The following is a 16817-nucleotide window of genomic DNA, read 5'->3' as shown; positions in this document are numbered from 1 at the left end:
CTTTATTGTTTAAAGAACCAAGCCAACAATCCTCCTACTATCTTGCACACAAACAACAGTGGATTCCTAACGCTTACATCTACGTTTAATGCTGCCACAGAACTACAGGATCTCCTGCCTTGAGGATTCCTGTCCCCATCCCAACTGGCTTAGATGCAGTGAAATAAGCAAGTGCCACATTTTTGGTTATGTGGTTGTGTTTGGTTTTTCAGTCACAGTAACTCACATTTGGTATGCACTCCTGATTTCTACTGCTATCACTTTGACTCTAAGCAATTCATTTCCATCACAACAGGATGATTGTCTGAGTTCTCAGGTTTTGGCTCATATAGAGTCACGGAATTATTTAGGTTGGAAAAGACTTCCAAGATCATTGAGTCCAACTGTTAAAGTAACATTGCCAAGTCCACCACTAAGCCATGTCCCTAAGCTCCACATCTACACATCTTTCAAATACTTACGTGTATGAGAGCAAATGTGTTAGGAATATATTTTAAAAACTCAGAACAAGAGTGTCTAATTCTACCTCAGTTAAGGAACTAGCAAAGAGCTTCTCGAAGCCTCAGTACAATCTCTGAAAGACTTCTGCCTCACTTAAGAAGATAACCTTGAAGTTGAACCTTGTGGTCATAAATGCATGGCTACGTCACTAATGCCTGCAGCAGTGCTCCCACACACGTCATGCAAAACACCAACAAAATCAATTTACAGCCCCTGAACAAGGTCCTGATGGGGCAGTCTTTATGAACTCAGCTGAGACAACTGAAGGAGTTGGGGTTTTTAAACCATGTCTTTTTCTACTTTTTAGAGGCAAACACATGTACATATGAGAAAAACATTATCATCCCCCAGAGTCCTTTTCATGGTTCTTAGGAGTAGGCACCATTGTCAAAGAAAAATCAAAAAGCTGAATTAAAACACAAATTTAGTACATCCCAAACTGCAGGACACAACCTACTGCTGGCTGTTCCAAAAGAGGTGTTTGGCTTCTGTGTTACTGGGAGTGGCCAGTGGTTCAATAGCTGGTGCCAATACCATCAGCACCAGCCTCTTACCAGAGCCACACGTGGTACTGGACAAACAAGCCTACACAAACGAGAGAGGAAGTCCAGATCCAGGGACCACAGGATGAATTCCTACTCCTCCAAGAACCTTTTCCCCTCTGCCAATGACAGGCACAGCATTTCCTCACCAGCCTCAAAAGGATGGAAATAAATTGTGTCCTGGATGGTTCCTTTTCCCAGTGCTACAAGAGACTAAGTGACAGCTGAGAGAGGTCCAACCCTTGCTCAAGATGCTACTCAGCAGCCAGAAACACAGTGTCTATGGACCATAAGGGAAATAAATATTTTTAACTGACAGTGAGGAATAGCTGTTCTTTTCAATTCAGCAAGTAAGCTAGTAAATTCCAGAGATCAACAATTGTGTAATAAAGTGCAAAGTCTGGGGAAAAAAACATTTACTGAAGTTAGAGAAGCATATGTATTACCTGCCATTGTGCAGAACACACAGGAGTGAGATAACAAATGCTTGTCAATTCAAAGAGCTCTGCTAACAAGGGCTCATGTCATTCCCTCAGCTCAGGGGAATGAGGGTGTCTTCGGCTTTTTCGATGATTCAAATAAATGCCACTATCTCATAAACACATCATTTCCTCATGCTTCCTGGCAGGGAGGTTGAAGAACAGACAGCTTCCACCACCCTCTGAGCACACTGCACTTTGCTACAAGACTGGACAGCAGCACAGAAAGTCACTTAAACAGAAACACATAGATTTTAATTTTTTTTAATGTCACTCATGTACCATGTTCATAAAAAAGAGGCAGTTTAAAAAATTTCACCGTTTTCCTTTGCTTATCTATGGGTGCTCCCTCTTCTCCTACTTTTAACACATCTGTACTTTGATCTATATATGCAGTCAAAAGGCAGAGTGTTAATTTTCTCTTCCTTGTAGAAACACCAGCCACATGCATTTTAGATTACGTACTGTACAGCCATGAGAAAGGCAAGTGTAATGGAAAAAAAACCTATGAAGGTGGATTTTCTGTTCAGTATTCTCTTGCCCTTCATTCTGCTTGATTAATTACTCAACTTTGATTACTAGTTCTAAAGAAAAGTCTCCCCACTTCACTGTGCTCACCAGTCTGAAAACAGACACAGAGAGAGTCAGAAAGGAAATCAACCTCCCACAAATACACTGCACAAAAGACAGCCAGTTAAGGTCTTTAAGCTCACTCTATTTCTACACCTACTGCTCAGCAACATTTTTACCACTGGCACTCTGAGACAGCTGGGCTAAGCAAGAGGGTAACAGATATCTCCTGTCATACAAACAGTCATATTTGAAATAATATATTGTATTATTTCAAAATAAAACAAAAAAGCACACCAAACCACCACATTTTCCTGGCCTGCTCAGCATAGCTCTCAAACACCTTCAATGCTCTTGCAAATATCATCCATGCACCATCACCATCTCCAAGCAATAAGCCAGGTTATCATCACTTGCTCTTACCAAGAAGCCAATCTCTTTGACATTCCCAGTGAAACAATAAACATTTATTAAGTGTGACCGCAGGGAAATGTGACTGGCAGAACGGGGCCTCATGGGAAGCATTAGAACACGCTGTTGATACGTTACATCACTCTATTCAAAAGAGACTCAGACTTAATCTGGGGACTCCCTCTCCACCCATACAAGTGAGCAGCTCTTTCCATTTCAAAATACTTTTTTACTGCAGGTTCATAGCATTAAAAAATCTGTGGCAACCAGAATGAAAGATTACTTAATCCACTTCAAACATATCTATAATACATGAAATTTTTAAGTTCCTATTGCCCAGGACACCAGACAACCAGGAAAAGTGTAAATGGATTTTTAAAAGATGATTCTCCCTCTATGACGTCCAAGTCAAGGCAACTGAAAATTCTGGAGTATTAATTATTTTATGAATTCATTATTATTTCATGTCAAAAGCTGTTACTTACCTACATTTAAGTCACAGTTTGTATGGGCTGAACAGGACAGAAGGTGGTCCACATAAAAAGGCTAGCAGAAGAAATTACCTAAACATAGAAAAACAAAAACATTAATAATAATAATAGTACTAAAGTCCTTATTACAATATTAAAATCCACCCCCAAACCAGGAAATGTATTTTAAACTTTCAGTGCAGTCATTTGCTGTACAACTCCCCCAAACACATGAAAATCTAGGTGAGAAGTTATTTATGAATGCTGACATTCATGTACATGGAATGGGTCCAAAACAGAAAGTTAAGCTACACTGATTTTCTAAAAAAAAAAAAAAAAAAAAAAAAAAAAAAGTTGGAGATGCTTTAAAAATCCCCAACAAACAAAAAACCAACCAGTGATAGCCTTCCCAACTCTTTGACACATCTCACTGCTAGAAAACCAATGTATAACTCGGCATAAACAGGTGATGCATTTGCATGGAATTAAGTAAATTCACAATCTCTTGATCAGTACCTATTAATGTGAAAGATTGCCACAAGTAAGTGTGAATACAGCTGTATTTTGGATGGACAGAGACCAATGAAACAGGACATTTGTGTAATTAAGCCCACCTCCCCACACTCTAAAATAGCCAGCACTGGAAACTGGTAACACTAGCATCACCCATCATTACACAGAGTCATAGCCGTATACCTGTATAACTTCTACCCAAAACACTTGCTGTTCCAACAGGAACAAATTAAATTACAACTTTTACACAAGGAAGCAAAAATAAACACATCAGCATCAGTTCCAAACTGTTTCCTGGGCAGCTAAACCCAAGATTCAAATCATGGCTGCCAAGAGATGACAGCTTCCCTTAATCACTGTAATGTAAACCATGACAACAAATTATTGCCAAACAGTGCCTTGCTGTGAGATTCAGGAGTGGCTCTGAAGCATGGAGTAAAGGATATGACAATTGAGAAGTGTCACCCCAGCAAAGGGCTAGGCATGTTATGGTGAGCAGCCTGAAAACCCACAGCATCCCACAAGGAAAAGAACAACAGGGATCAGTCACCTCTCTGTCTTTAGGCAAATGGCAGCAGTAGAACGTGGGGTGAGAACCCTTCAGAGAGATACTGAGGTTACAGCCCAGAACAGGCTTTGCACACTAGGCTCATCTCTTGACTCGATCCCTGTGTTTTCCCCTGGAAGGACCCAGGCTGGAGGTCCTCTCTCTTCCCTTCATTAGCATATAGGCATATGTATGTAAGAGCAGCAGGGCAGAGAGCTGGATGAGAAGATCTGTTGAAGGTTGGGCTGGGTCCTTTTCCTCCCTCCCCTCTGCTTGCTTCAGATTCTCATTCCTTTCTGAGCCTCAGGAAGAGGCTCTGCAGGCCTCACTTGCTCCTTCCCATCATCCAGTGGCAAAAGCCTGGCAGAAGGCAATAGAGAAAAGGAGAAAATTCATCCTACTCATCACACTTGTTGCTCTCCCCTTTCTTATCTCATCCCAAAAATTAACACTAAATTGATGCTCAGCACTGATAAGGCTCTGCCTAGAGACAGGGCCCTATGATCTGAGACCACCTTGTGACAGCCCAAGGAAACAAAAGCATCTCCCCTTTTGCTCTTAGTGCTTCATGTGCAGCTCCTGAAGCCCCTCTGAAAGCTGTCAGGTAGTCTTCACATTCACCAGTATGTGCCCCTCCATGCCATCCTTGCCACGCCATGACTCCTTCTGCCAGCCACACCTCTCTGATGTTCTTACAAATAAACCCGCTCTCACCTCAAGACACTATAGTCTGTTTTCCTCACTTTAATAAATACATGTAAATCAAGTGTTTAAAGCAGCCCCCAAGAGCCCTCATTTCACTAGAGGGAATGATTAATTTTGCTGAAGAGCAGATGAGAAACAAAGAACATACTTAATTTCGACACAGTTTACTGGAAGGAGGTGTCACATTTTAAGAACAGGATCCACTCATGATTGAAGACTGAGCTGCTGCAACTTCAGCCATAAGCATTAAGCAGATTTGGAAATTCCCTGGCAAAGCTGTTTAAGGAACAGACATTTCCTGTAATTTTCAGAAACATTTTATATCCCCCCCCCTCCTCTTTAGTCTTGGTGGTAAGGAGGGGAAGAGAGTGAGAGAGTGAGAGAGAGAGAGAGGATACCATATTACCATTAAGTGAAATATGAATGAACCACCCAAGTTTCAAGTGGAAACTTCAGCTATTTGTGCTTAAAAGAAAGTTTTAAAAAAGTCTTTCATCACTGAGGCCAGGATTTTTCTGCTGACTTTAGAAAAAGAAATATACATCTTTTCAATTAGGGTGAGTTACAGAAGGATATAAACTTGTCTTTATACTTACTTCTGGCAAATAAGAAGTCCTCCAGGCCTTATTTAAATACCTTTTTCTATTTTCCAGAATTAAAAATTGAAGCCTTTTTTTCTCCTCTCTTGCTCAGGGCCTTCCCTGAACTTCAGCTAAACAAACCCAACCAGTGGGGTCATGCAGAGCATTCCTCCCATGGCAGAGAGTGAGGAGAATCAAGCAAGAGAAAAGCCAGGGATGGAATAGTCAAATGTGACAGCATACCTTCCTCTTTTTCCTAAAAATCGAATCTTGTATGAAGTACCTAGTATAAAACTTCTAAAGTTTGCAGTAAGTTAAAAAATCAATTCACTTATCTGTGTAATCAAAGTCTGAAGAGATCCAATCCAAAGCCACAACATATATAACACATGAATTCACAAACCAAATGAAACTGAAGGACAGTTGCCTATTCCAAAACACATCACAGGGGCTACTCTGGCCTTGTAAACCAAATGGCAAAGACTGATCATGTAATTGTGACCAATTGTCCACACCTGCCACCCTCTACCAGCAACCGTACAGTAGCTTTCAAAGGCGCAAAAAACCAAAATAACACAATGAAAAACTTAATGTGTTGAACTAATTCATAAATCCTCAAGCTGTTGCAATTCCAGCATATCTTTGCTATTTGCATGCCATGGGTGATTTACAGCTGCATCTTTCCCAACACCAAGGTTTCCATCTCCTACACAAGCTGCGCTTTCTGAATCGCCTGTTCTGCAGCTCTGCAGACCAACACAAACAGTGACTTCTGTATTTTACATAGTCATCTTTTTGCTGAGAAATAGATTAAAAAGAGGAGTGCTCTGAAGAGTAGCACTAAATAAACATCAAGCACAGCTGTTGTAATAGTCCATGCTACTTGTTTAAAAGGCTTACCATGAAACAGGGTAAGATGGGACCTTAAGAGTCTTCAGATAGTGGTTAACTTTAAAACACAAGGAATTCTGCCTAAAGAGAGCCTTTGAGGGGACATCCAAATAATATGGCCCTGAAAATAAGGAGCCAAAAACTAGATTTAAAAAGGGGCCACTCTGATCTGCTTCATGGTCACTGTATGATAAAAACATCATACAGTGGATCTGAAAGGTGGATCTGAAACCACTGAACAAGGACTAGGATGGATTAAAGACAGAGGATAATGATGGTAATTCTATTAGGGAAATTAATCAGAATAGCTTCTAGGCAAGGCAGGGATGAATTTCTTGCAGCAGACTTTTTATTGACTCTTCTCTTCAATTAAACTGAATGACTAAAATGAGTCAATCTCCTTTAGGAACAGAGACTTGTAAATTGCTTGCATGGTATGGTACAACGTGGGTTAAAATGTTCTGTCTTTCACCAATTTGAGGAAATGACACCAGTTCTCCCGGAAGACAACATGCACATTCAACCCCTTCACATCAGGGCATGAGAAAGTTTGGAAGGAATTTTTTTTTTTTTAAACTGTCAACATTAATACTTTGTTTCTTCCTGCTTGTATTTGAAAATACAGTGCTGCACTGCGCTGCATGCATGTCCTGTCAGCTGTACAGGGAAATATCTAGAAGCTTTAAAAAATGCCTAATAAAAGTGTTAATTAGTCTGTTGTCAAATTCATTTAAAAACCCCTCTGCACACTCTAAACAAAATTAATGTTGCCACCAGTGTATGCTAAACAGTGATAAAAACATGCAGAAGCATCTTCAGCAGGGAGGCTGGGCCAAATAAAACATTGACATTACACATATGTAAACTCAGTGCTACTCATTACAGCCATTAAATTTAATTTGATTTCTCCTTAAATGACATTTATGCGGCAAGGAAACAGATTAGATGGTGGAAAACTTCAAGTCCACAAATATGGTGCAGCCCAGCTATCTTCAAGTGGGAGTAGAAAAGGACACTGAGGAATATGCTGGACAGCAATGGCTCACAATTAACAGGCAGAAATAAATCAAGTCATTATACATTCCCAGAAATTAAACAGTTGCAGTAATCCTGCTAAGAGGCCTCCCATTCTGGGCTGTTCAGAGTAGTGAGTGCTTCAGGCTATGATATGGAGTGACGGCTGACTTGCAGATGAGGCACAGAAAAATTAACAAACCCTAGATTCAGATGATTGCAACTCAAATCTCTCATCATGGTGTAAGACTTACTGACAGCTCACACTCTGGGAACAGAGCATGTTTTCATACCTAATTTGTAGCCTCAAAGGTAATTATGATGGCATGCTTATTAAAATTGCTTTTGAATATTAATTTAATTGACAAGATGGTACCAACAGGGCCTCAGTCAGGAACAGAAGCAAGAGTCATGGTACCTCACTGAGCTATGATCCCAGTCATGTGCTCTGGTGTGTCTTTCCCACAGGATCCCAAATGTCTGTTTGAATTTGAATCATGTTATACCAGACATGCAGTGGTGCCAAAGCCACATTTCTAACATGGTAACCAGATGGCTGAAAAAAGAAGCCACATACATCTGTACAGTGGGAGAAGGAAAGCAGGGATGACTTCTGCTCCCCAGCTGCACCTCTTGCATCACTACAAATATTACCACTGGAGTAGAATCATAGAGTCACAGAATGGTTTGGGTTGGAAGGGACCTTAAAGACCATTTCATTTCAACTCTCCTGCCATGGGCAGGGACACCTTCCACCATCCCAGGTTGCACCAAGCCCTGTCCAACCTGGCCTGGGACACTTCCAGGGATGGGGCAGCCACAGCTTCTCTGGGCAACCTGTGCCAGGGCCTCACCACCCTCACAGGGGAGAATTTCTTCTTGATACCTAAAACACACCCTACCCTCTGTCAGCTTGAAGCCATTCCCCCTTGTCCTATCACTCCATGCCCTTGTAACATCTCTCGTAAGTTCCCTTCAGGTGCTCCTGCCTGATGCAGAGGATGAAAAGTGACCTAACAACAAAACACAGCAATCCCCCTTAAGAACAACTGACAAAATGCAACCACCATTTTATGTAGTGAGCAAGAACCGAAAGGGATCAGGATTTTTTAATTTTGAAGGGAAAAAATGCACAATACCAAACCAAGGCAGTAAATTACATTGTTATTATCTGATAGGCACCTTACTCAAGGACCAGGGTCAACAAGAAACGTTTTATAGCAACCTCTCTCAGTTTATAACAGAATTTTGAATATCAAAGAGAAACAAAACATACTCCCTTAAAATACACCAGTATTATCTCATTGGATGTGTCCTTATACGTATGCACAGCTCTGTACAAATCTTTAAATAAGTTATTACATTTCTTCAGAATCTGTAGAGGTGTCCTGTTTTATACAGTCCTTTAAAAAGCAACTGGAAAGGCACTGACTGTTGCTGAAGTAATCCCAAGCTTGGAGAGCTTAATATATTTCTGCAATTACTGAAGCAATACATCAACAGAATGGATCAACTTCAGGGCATGCAGAGCCAACTAAAATACTTGGAAAGAAGTTTATCATCTGAAAACTGCAAGATCCTTGTATTTCTTAAGTGTTCAGCAACAGAAGAAGCACCAGTTCCTTGTCAACAATCATGGATACATCAATAAATAATACTGATTAGTTTTATAATAACTTACTCATTCTACATAAATTCCTGCTGATACCACTGGCACATGTTCTGGCAATTTTCAGACAGACTTCCAGTCTGCATGTGAGCAGCCAATAGGAACCAGTTGGGATTTGGTAGCAGTCCTGAGGTTTTTACCTCCAGAAACTGATCCTGAAGGATGAAGGTATATGATGGGTGGTCCTTAATCACTTCCTTTATGTGAAAACTGAGGTCAGAGTAGAAAAAGAGCCAAGGAAGGAAGTCTGCAGCACCCCTCAAACATCCCCCCACCTTCCTGAACAACTGCTTTAACAGTTTAGAGGGTTAACTTGTAGTTTAAATGAAGTAGTCAGAGGTTGGGGTAGAAATAAACAGCTTGCACAAGCAAGGTACTGTGCTATTAAGTTTTTATAAGTGACTTAAAAATTAGGTCAGTCTAATTTGTGGCTGATACTTTGTTCTTTCACTACTATGAACTCACGATGATGTCAGTCTCATGTTCAAACATGCCACATTTAGCAGCACACAGGCTTCCTGAGAGACTCTCTCAACCTTCCTTTGTGCAAAAAGCTTCTGCCAGGTTCTTAGCTCATACTTCACTGACTCAGGCATGCCACTCCAGTTTCAAGGCAGTTACACCGGCTTCCCGTCAAATACTGCACAGTTTGGGTTTGGTTTTTTTCCTTCCTCTTCTATTTTATTTTTTTTTTTAATTTTCTCTGACTTTACTAACTTGGAAGTTTAAGAATATGTGTCCATATTCAGGTTACCATTTCAGGCCTCACCTTCCTCACCTTTAGTGAGAGAACCACTCACTAAAAGGTGTGGGAAACAGGTGTTTTTACATAATTCAGCCCAATAATTTCAATCATTAAAGGGGACCTACAACAAAGTCAGGGAAGGGCTTTTTAAAAGGGCGTGTAGTGATAAGACAAGAGAGAATGGCTTCAAACTGAAAGAGAATAGGTTTAGATTAGAGATTAAGAAGAAATAGAAATTCTTCCCTGTAAAGGTGATGAGGCCCTGGCACAGGTTGCCCAGAGAAGCTGTGGCTGCCTCATCCTTGGAAGTGTCCTAAGCCAGGTTTGACAGGGAACATTATCCCACATAGGCACAATCAGGTTTTTGTGTAAATATCCTTTAAAGATGATGGGACAAAAATTCCTAGGTGAGAGTAAAGGAAAGCCCTCTAGAAATACAATAGTAGGTAATAAAAAAACACAAACCAGGTCACTGTTTAAAAATGGTCATTTGCAAGTTTGTTCTTAACAATCCCAAGCCTCACCATTTGACTCAAATTTGTGCCTGTCACTAAATATCTATACTAAACATTGACTGCAGTGAAGATGCACACAGTCTGTTTCCCACTATGGAGACTTTACCTATATACACTAAGCTGGAGCAAAAGGAAAAGAGGAAAAAGAGTGGCCACTTGTATGCTGCTAAAGCATTTCTCTTGAGGCTATGGGAGATGTAGTGCCAGCCCAGGATCTCCCTGTCTCATTCATGAGGTCGTGTTTCACAGCTTATTCAGACATTTTTATTTGGGTTTTTTGTGGATTTTGAAGTACCATGTCAGTATGTTAAAACTTGTATTATATGTTCATGGAACAATGCTATTGCATGAACCCTTAATGTACTTAGAAAAGCATCCCACACTGTCTCAGGAAAAGGCACATCATCCCACATTTCCAGCACCACAGTAAATCCCAGCTACTTTATGAAAGAAAACAAACAGATGTGGTCCAAAAGAACTGCATATCCAACAGATCCCTGCTGTTCCTGCTGCATCTGCAAGTGCCCAAGGATACAGGAAAGGCAAGTCTTGCAGGGAGAGGTGATATCTTTTATGAGAGAGGTTAATATGAAGTGATAAGGAGAAGGAGGGCACGAACTCCAGAAAGCACAAGCCTTTCCTCACATACACTGATGTGAAACAGAACCAGACCGTGACACAGAAACAACAGCCAAGGCTTCCAATACATCTCCACATCCAGCCTGTCCCTCTTCCCAAACAGGAAAAGAAGTCCAAAGCACATCCCGAAGCATGTAATAAATTATGCAGTGAATCATATTCCTTATGGAAACTGTCTGGCTGAAGTCACACCACTGGAAATATGTGATAAAAGACAGAACGAAACCTAAAAGATAGCCTCAAAGAAAGGACACTCCCTCCACACAAATTTTTGGAGTTAATACCAAGACAAGAAAATCCTGGAGTCATCATGAAGTTACTAGATTTTTGGTAGATTTTTCCCATAAACAAACTTTTCCCTGGATTATCAAGTTGTTTATTGCTATTAACTGATACTTGATCTAATTTTATATTTACTGGGGTTTTTTCAAGATTGAAGTGGAGTTTGTGTTCCTGAAACCTTGCCTGTCTTCTCCAAATAAGTCAGTTGAAAATGAAAAAATTCTTCTCCCTACAAACCCTTCTTGCAGCCTGTTTGAAAAAAATTGTATTTTCTTAAAAATGAAACAAACAAAAATCCACCTAAACAAACAAAAGCTCCCACAAAAACAGCATAAGAAAATTACTTTCCTCTAAAGTATTTCGAAGGTTACTGAAAAGCTTTGACCATTTCCAGACACAATTTATAACGCAGTGCATTGATCAAAATTCTAGAACTAGAAGTTTCATCCTGCAATGCAATGAGGAGACAGTAACTGAGATCTTTTAAAGTAAAACTAATTTTCTTTTCCTGGAGTTCCAAGCTGACTTATGTAGCAGGGACAAAGACAGCAGGTGAGATTAAGCACATTTACCTTTATAAAGTCATGACAGGGATAGATATAGTTCACATGTTTGCTACCTGGGGTAATTTTGCTCATTTTTTAAGCTGTATTTGAATTGAAAAGAAATGTTAGCTGGAACTGGTTTGCCCCCAGAATGGTGTGTGCAGTTAGGTTCTCCCCAAGAACAGCCAGTGGCATGAAAAGATTAACCCTGGTGCTTTGAACCACACAGTAAAAGGAGCCAATTCCTACCAACAAACACCAAAAGCAGTCTGAGGCTCTGCAGACTAAGGCGAGAAATCTTTTCCAGCAAAGACTTCATCCCTGACTGCAAGTGCCCTCTCTGATAGGATTCTAGCACGGGTCAAAACGTGCAGGAAGAGAGCTGAGCACACGCACACAAGCAGAGGTCACCAGGAAAGGGGGGAAGGAGAAGGGCTCCTCCCACCCTCCTCAGGCTTCTTCCTCTGCAGCAGCACCACTGGGCTAAGTCAGAGCAGGAATGCTTAGGGCATATGCTTCCACAGGCGAGTAATGCACAACCTGGGAGATAGGAAAAAAGTCAATCACAAATCCAAATAATTCTTTAGAACATCTACGTTTAAATGTAGATTAGACTACTTGGAAAAGGCAAAATAAATAAAACCTATGACTTAGATCTAGAAGAAAACATATCTAGGCTACCTGTGGCTACAGTGCCTATTCAGGACTAAAAAATTCTTCCTAAATTGTTCTCTTTATCAGCTTAAAGCACAGTCTTGCCAAGGTTTAGCTTTGTGCCACTCTATTGGAAGCATAACTATGTAAGACCTTACTGAGAACCAGTTTTAGGTTTGGCAGGGAGACCACCTGACATCAAAGGTATGCTTAAGGCCATATCCATGAATTTTAGTGAAAAAGCAAGAGGCTGCAGGTTCTGGGGATTTTTTAAATTATTTTGGCAGCTAAATTATTCTGATATTCCATGCATGCTTTGGTGCAGGGACAGCATGGAGGGGAGAGGCTTAAATCTAAGAGTCATGAGCTACCTCTGAGCCAAACCACCAGTGTGGTGCTCAAGCCAGCCTTGATAAAAAGGAGGGTTTATTTCTGCAAGCTCACCTCACGGCACGGCTACAGAGCTTTCCAAACCCATGCTAAACCTTTCCTCTGTGGCAATCCACAATGTAGACGGACTAGGCTGAGTATCTCCAGCTGCACTGTCCCAAAGTGCCATGTCCAGATTGATTTGTTCAGCAATTGCTGCCATTACCATACCAAACACCAGACTAAGCAGAGATCTCTAAGCTTGTGTTATTACTTCTGCTCAAATACACCAAGAGTGTAAAGAATGGAAAATAAACTTGCCACCAGCACAAACAGGTTGCTGCAGACAGCAAAGACTGTGTATGGAATTTAGTGAGAAGTATGCTGGAATAACTGAAGGAGAGGAGAAATACCCTTGTGCTCCAAAAAGATTAAACCAGCCACTAGATATTAATCTATAAAATGTACAGTATTCTCTGGGAGGTGATACACCATTGGCTTTAAACAAAGTATGCACTGCTTGGATAGGAAAAGGGAACTTGGCCACACAGAATTCTCACTCCACTGGTACAAAAGGATGGTGCCTAGGCATGAAGGTCCAAAGTCCTGTTGGACAGTCTGAGGTACAATATTGTCCCATATGCTGGACTGCCATGGGTTCTTGGTGTATTTGAGGTAAAATTCAAGTCAATAGTGCCTTTCAGCACAGGTCTGTAGAGTCAGGTATGAGCCAGCCCCAGCGTGATGATTGCTCACAGTCTCAGCACAGCGTCCTTGTTCTCACATAGCACAACAGGGACGCTCATTACATGAGCACCTTCCTTGGGGCTGTTCACTCAATCAAGGAGTAATTATTTAACCTCAACCCCATCTTCTTTGCATTCCCATTAAAGAAAATCTTATGCAAAAAGGTAAGAGCTTGGCTACGAGTCCTTGGCCAAACATCCTCCTGCCAGTGCTGTACTGCTTGCCAAGCCCACGCTGTTTGTACTTCAGAAGTCTGCAGCAGACAGACTGCCAAATCCAAAGAACTTTGTCATTAAAAGAAAAAACTAACAGTAGCAAGTACTCTCCACACTTTCCTAATCTCGTCAAACTGTACAGATAATTACAGTTAATAAAAGTATTCTTAGGAAGCTTAATGACAACTTTAGAAGCCAGTGCAGCTCTGCTTCAGGCAGATTGGTCTGAAAAAAGCAGCAGGGGAGAAATTATCTCTTGCTGTACCTTTAGCCCCTCACAAACAAGCAAAGGACTCCCCAGAGAAACTGCCCTACTTCAGATAGGAATTTAAGTAGTACAGATCTACCCAGGAACATAAGCTTCTCTCTCTGCCTGCTCAATGAAAATACCTTTGCTACCAGCACCTGAGCTTGTAACCACAGAAAAAGCAGGATCCTTCTCTGCATGAGCTACTTAAAAGCATTTGAGGTCTTTCTTCCAAAAGGAATAAACAGACAAAGTTCATCAGCTCCAAGAAGAACATCTGAAAAAACACTCACCCTGTCCCAACTCAACAAAGATAGAGATGTGCAGTAAAATGGCCTGCTCCACTACACTTGGCACCTACTACTGCATGTAACACCTATGATTTAAAGCAGTGGCTCCAGACAAGGCAATGAATAGTCTAGGTAAGTATCTTTTAAGATGTCTAGCTTGAAAAAAATCATAGTCATATCCAAAATTCTTTTGGTAAACAACAGACATTAAGTGAAATATTTACTAACTTAGAACTCATGTTTCCTTTTAGGGATAAAGCATCACAGAGGACCAGGCTAAGAATTAAATATGTGTGCCTTCTTTTTGTATTTTTAAGATATGGTCAAATCCTCCTGAGGCCTTTCACAGGCTGTATATCCATCCAGCAAGGCTAAAGACAATTCCCATGGTACTCCACCCAACCTCTACGTTTTTCAGACATTCAAATGCATTCAGGACTATACCAAACAAAGCTTTTCTAAGGAGCAAGTTCCCTGTCTGAACCCAGCAATTAGATTACCAGCAGTTTCAGACACAGACAAAATTGCAAAATCCACCTCTAGACTACTGATGCCCCAAGCAGGAATGGTGATGCATCCACCATGACAGAAGCATTCGGAACTTCACAGAGAGAGCAGCCTGGAGGTAACAGTGCCATCAGGTTTGCTGAGATAGGCATCTTCTGACTGGCTCAACAATTAAGAAAACCTTAAAGTTAAATAATTATGAAGAAGAGCAATGCTAGGCCACCTTTTATGATTCACAGGTTTCAACTAAACCATAAAGAACAAGAGATTAAGCCTCCTGAAAGGTCTGGTAATTTTGTTACCCTACTTATACTGTCATCATGATCAACTGTGATTTGATTTTAATTCTTGAATCCAAAGGAGTTATGTAATCTGCTATAAAACTATAAATATAGCTAAATTGTTTGAGGCTGACATCCTCACTAAGGGGTAAATAAACCTGTGACATCATATACAAACAGTTCAGTGAACACCCAGCATTACATATTAGCACCTGACAAGATGCAGTCAGATCTGAAAGTTCAGTCAGAAGACTTGGCCGTTTGTTGTAGCTTTGAGTTTTATTTTCAACACCCTAAAAATAAATCTCCATTTAACACATGCCATGTGCACTAAGTTCCCAAGACAGCAGAGCAACAGCAGTGGTCAAGGGATTTGTCCTGACAGAGAAGAAACAAGTTTACATTAAATGTTTTAGGGATTGTCAGGAACCATCAGGTGTAAACCAAACACCTTGACTGCTCATCTCATCTCAGACTAGAGTCTCAATATTTAGCTCCGTTAAAACCTCTACAGCAAACCTAATCACGTGTTAAGAAAACCAGTACTGCTTGTAATACAATCTCAAGAGAAAAAGCAGAAGGACAGGTATTTACACCAGAAGTTACAGAAAAAAAATGTGGGTTTATTTTTTAAAGACTTACTTTGAAAATGTCAGCTTGTGCACATCAACTGTTGGCATCATCAACAAAAATAAATTCTTGCTTTTAATAGAAGTAACTGAAAAGACAGACAACTTAAGATGTCATTACACTTTCTCTGGGATTTTAACTACCACATGTTGCAATAAAAGCAGTGACAGAAAAGAAAACATGATTAACTGACTGCCAGTCTAGAAAAATGCAGCACTAGGTAATGGTTTCACCTTCAAATCAAGTCATTGCATGTTTAAAAAATTTCCAGTACCCTCCAGAAGGAATTCAGCTACCTGCTACAGCCAACGAGCTCCCCTTTTCCAGTTTTTTTTCTCTTACACCATCATATGTGATGGATTTCTCCCCACACTTCTACACTGAAGTTAGAGTTCTTCTCATTTTTCTACTTCATCCTAAGACACTTCACACAAAAGGATGAGAAATGCTCACCTAGGCACATGATCTTCTCTTGCAGCACAGCAGTATTTCTTTTTGCCTTTACTGTGCTGCTCACACCTTTACACACTGCAGCAAATATAATTTTTAAGACCTGTTTTTTGACCAAATGCATCTTTATTTTCTTCTTAAGCCATGTAACACAATATGAGACTGTCACCTGTGTCACACAGCCTCCAAACTACTCTTTGCAGAACTGTCTACAAGGTCTTTGGCATCAATACTAAGACTATTTGTGCTGACCAGAACTGCCTAGGTGAACACTCTGCCTCTGGAACCACTGAACACAGCAGTCCATGGGCTGTGACTGGCCTCCTGGGTTCTGTAATAAATCTCTTTAATACTGCATGGAAGGGATACTCTAAAAAAAGTGTACACTAAGTAAAAATAAGCTGTGTCTTTGGTTTTACATGCCAAAGCAAACAAGATTAGTACTCCACAAAGAAAATAACCAAGTTATTTACCACTTTGGAGTTTTACCAAGTATTTGATACAAGCAAGCTAAAGCTGAGGATTTTAAGATATTTTCATTACAACTTGGTTTTGAATAATTGGGTCTCAGGACAGCACTATTTTGCAGAAAAAAGATGCAAGCTCCAATATATTTTCTCTATTTTTGGAGTAAAAATTCTTAATCATTCACAACAGTGATCAAAACAAGATGAAGAAACAAGTATTTTGATAGCAAGGTCTCTGTGTTCAGCCTTTCATAACAATTTTGTGGCTGCAGAGATGCTGCGTCATTCCAGAGAGAGTGCATCTCAAAATGGAAACCTCCCCAGAAGAAATTCAGAGAATC

The sequence above is a fragment of the Sylvia atricapilla genome, chromosome 5 (assembly GCF_009819655.1).
Source record: "Sylvia atricapilla isolate bSylAtr1 chromosome 5, bSylAtr1.pri, whole genome shotgun sequence".
Taxonomy (NCBI): domain Eukaryota; kingdom Metazoa; phylum Chordata; class Aves; order Passeriformes; family Sylviidae; genus Sylvia; species Sylvia atricapilla.
Note: the sequence above shows the minus strand (reverse complement) of the source record.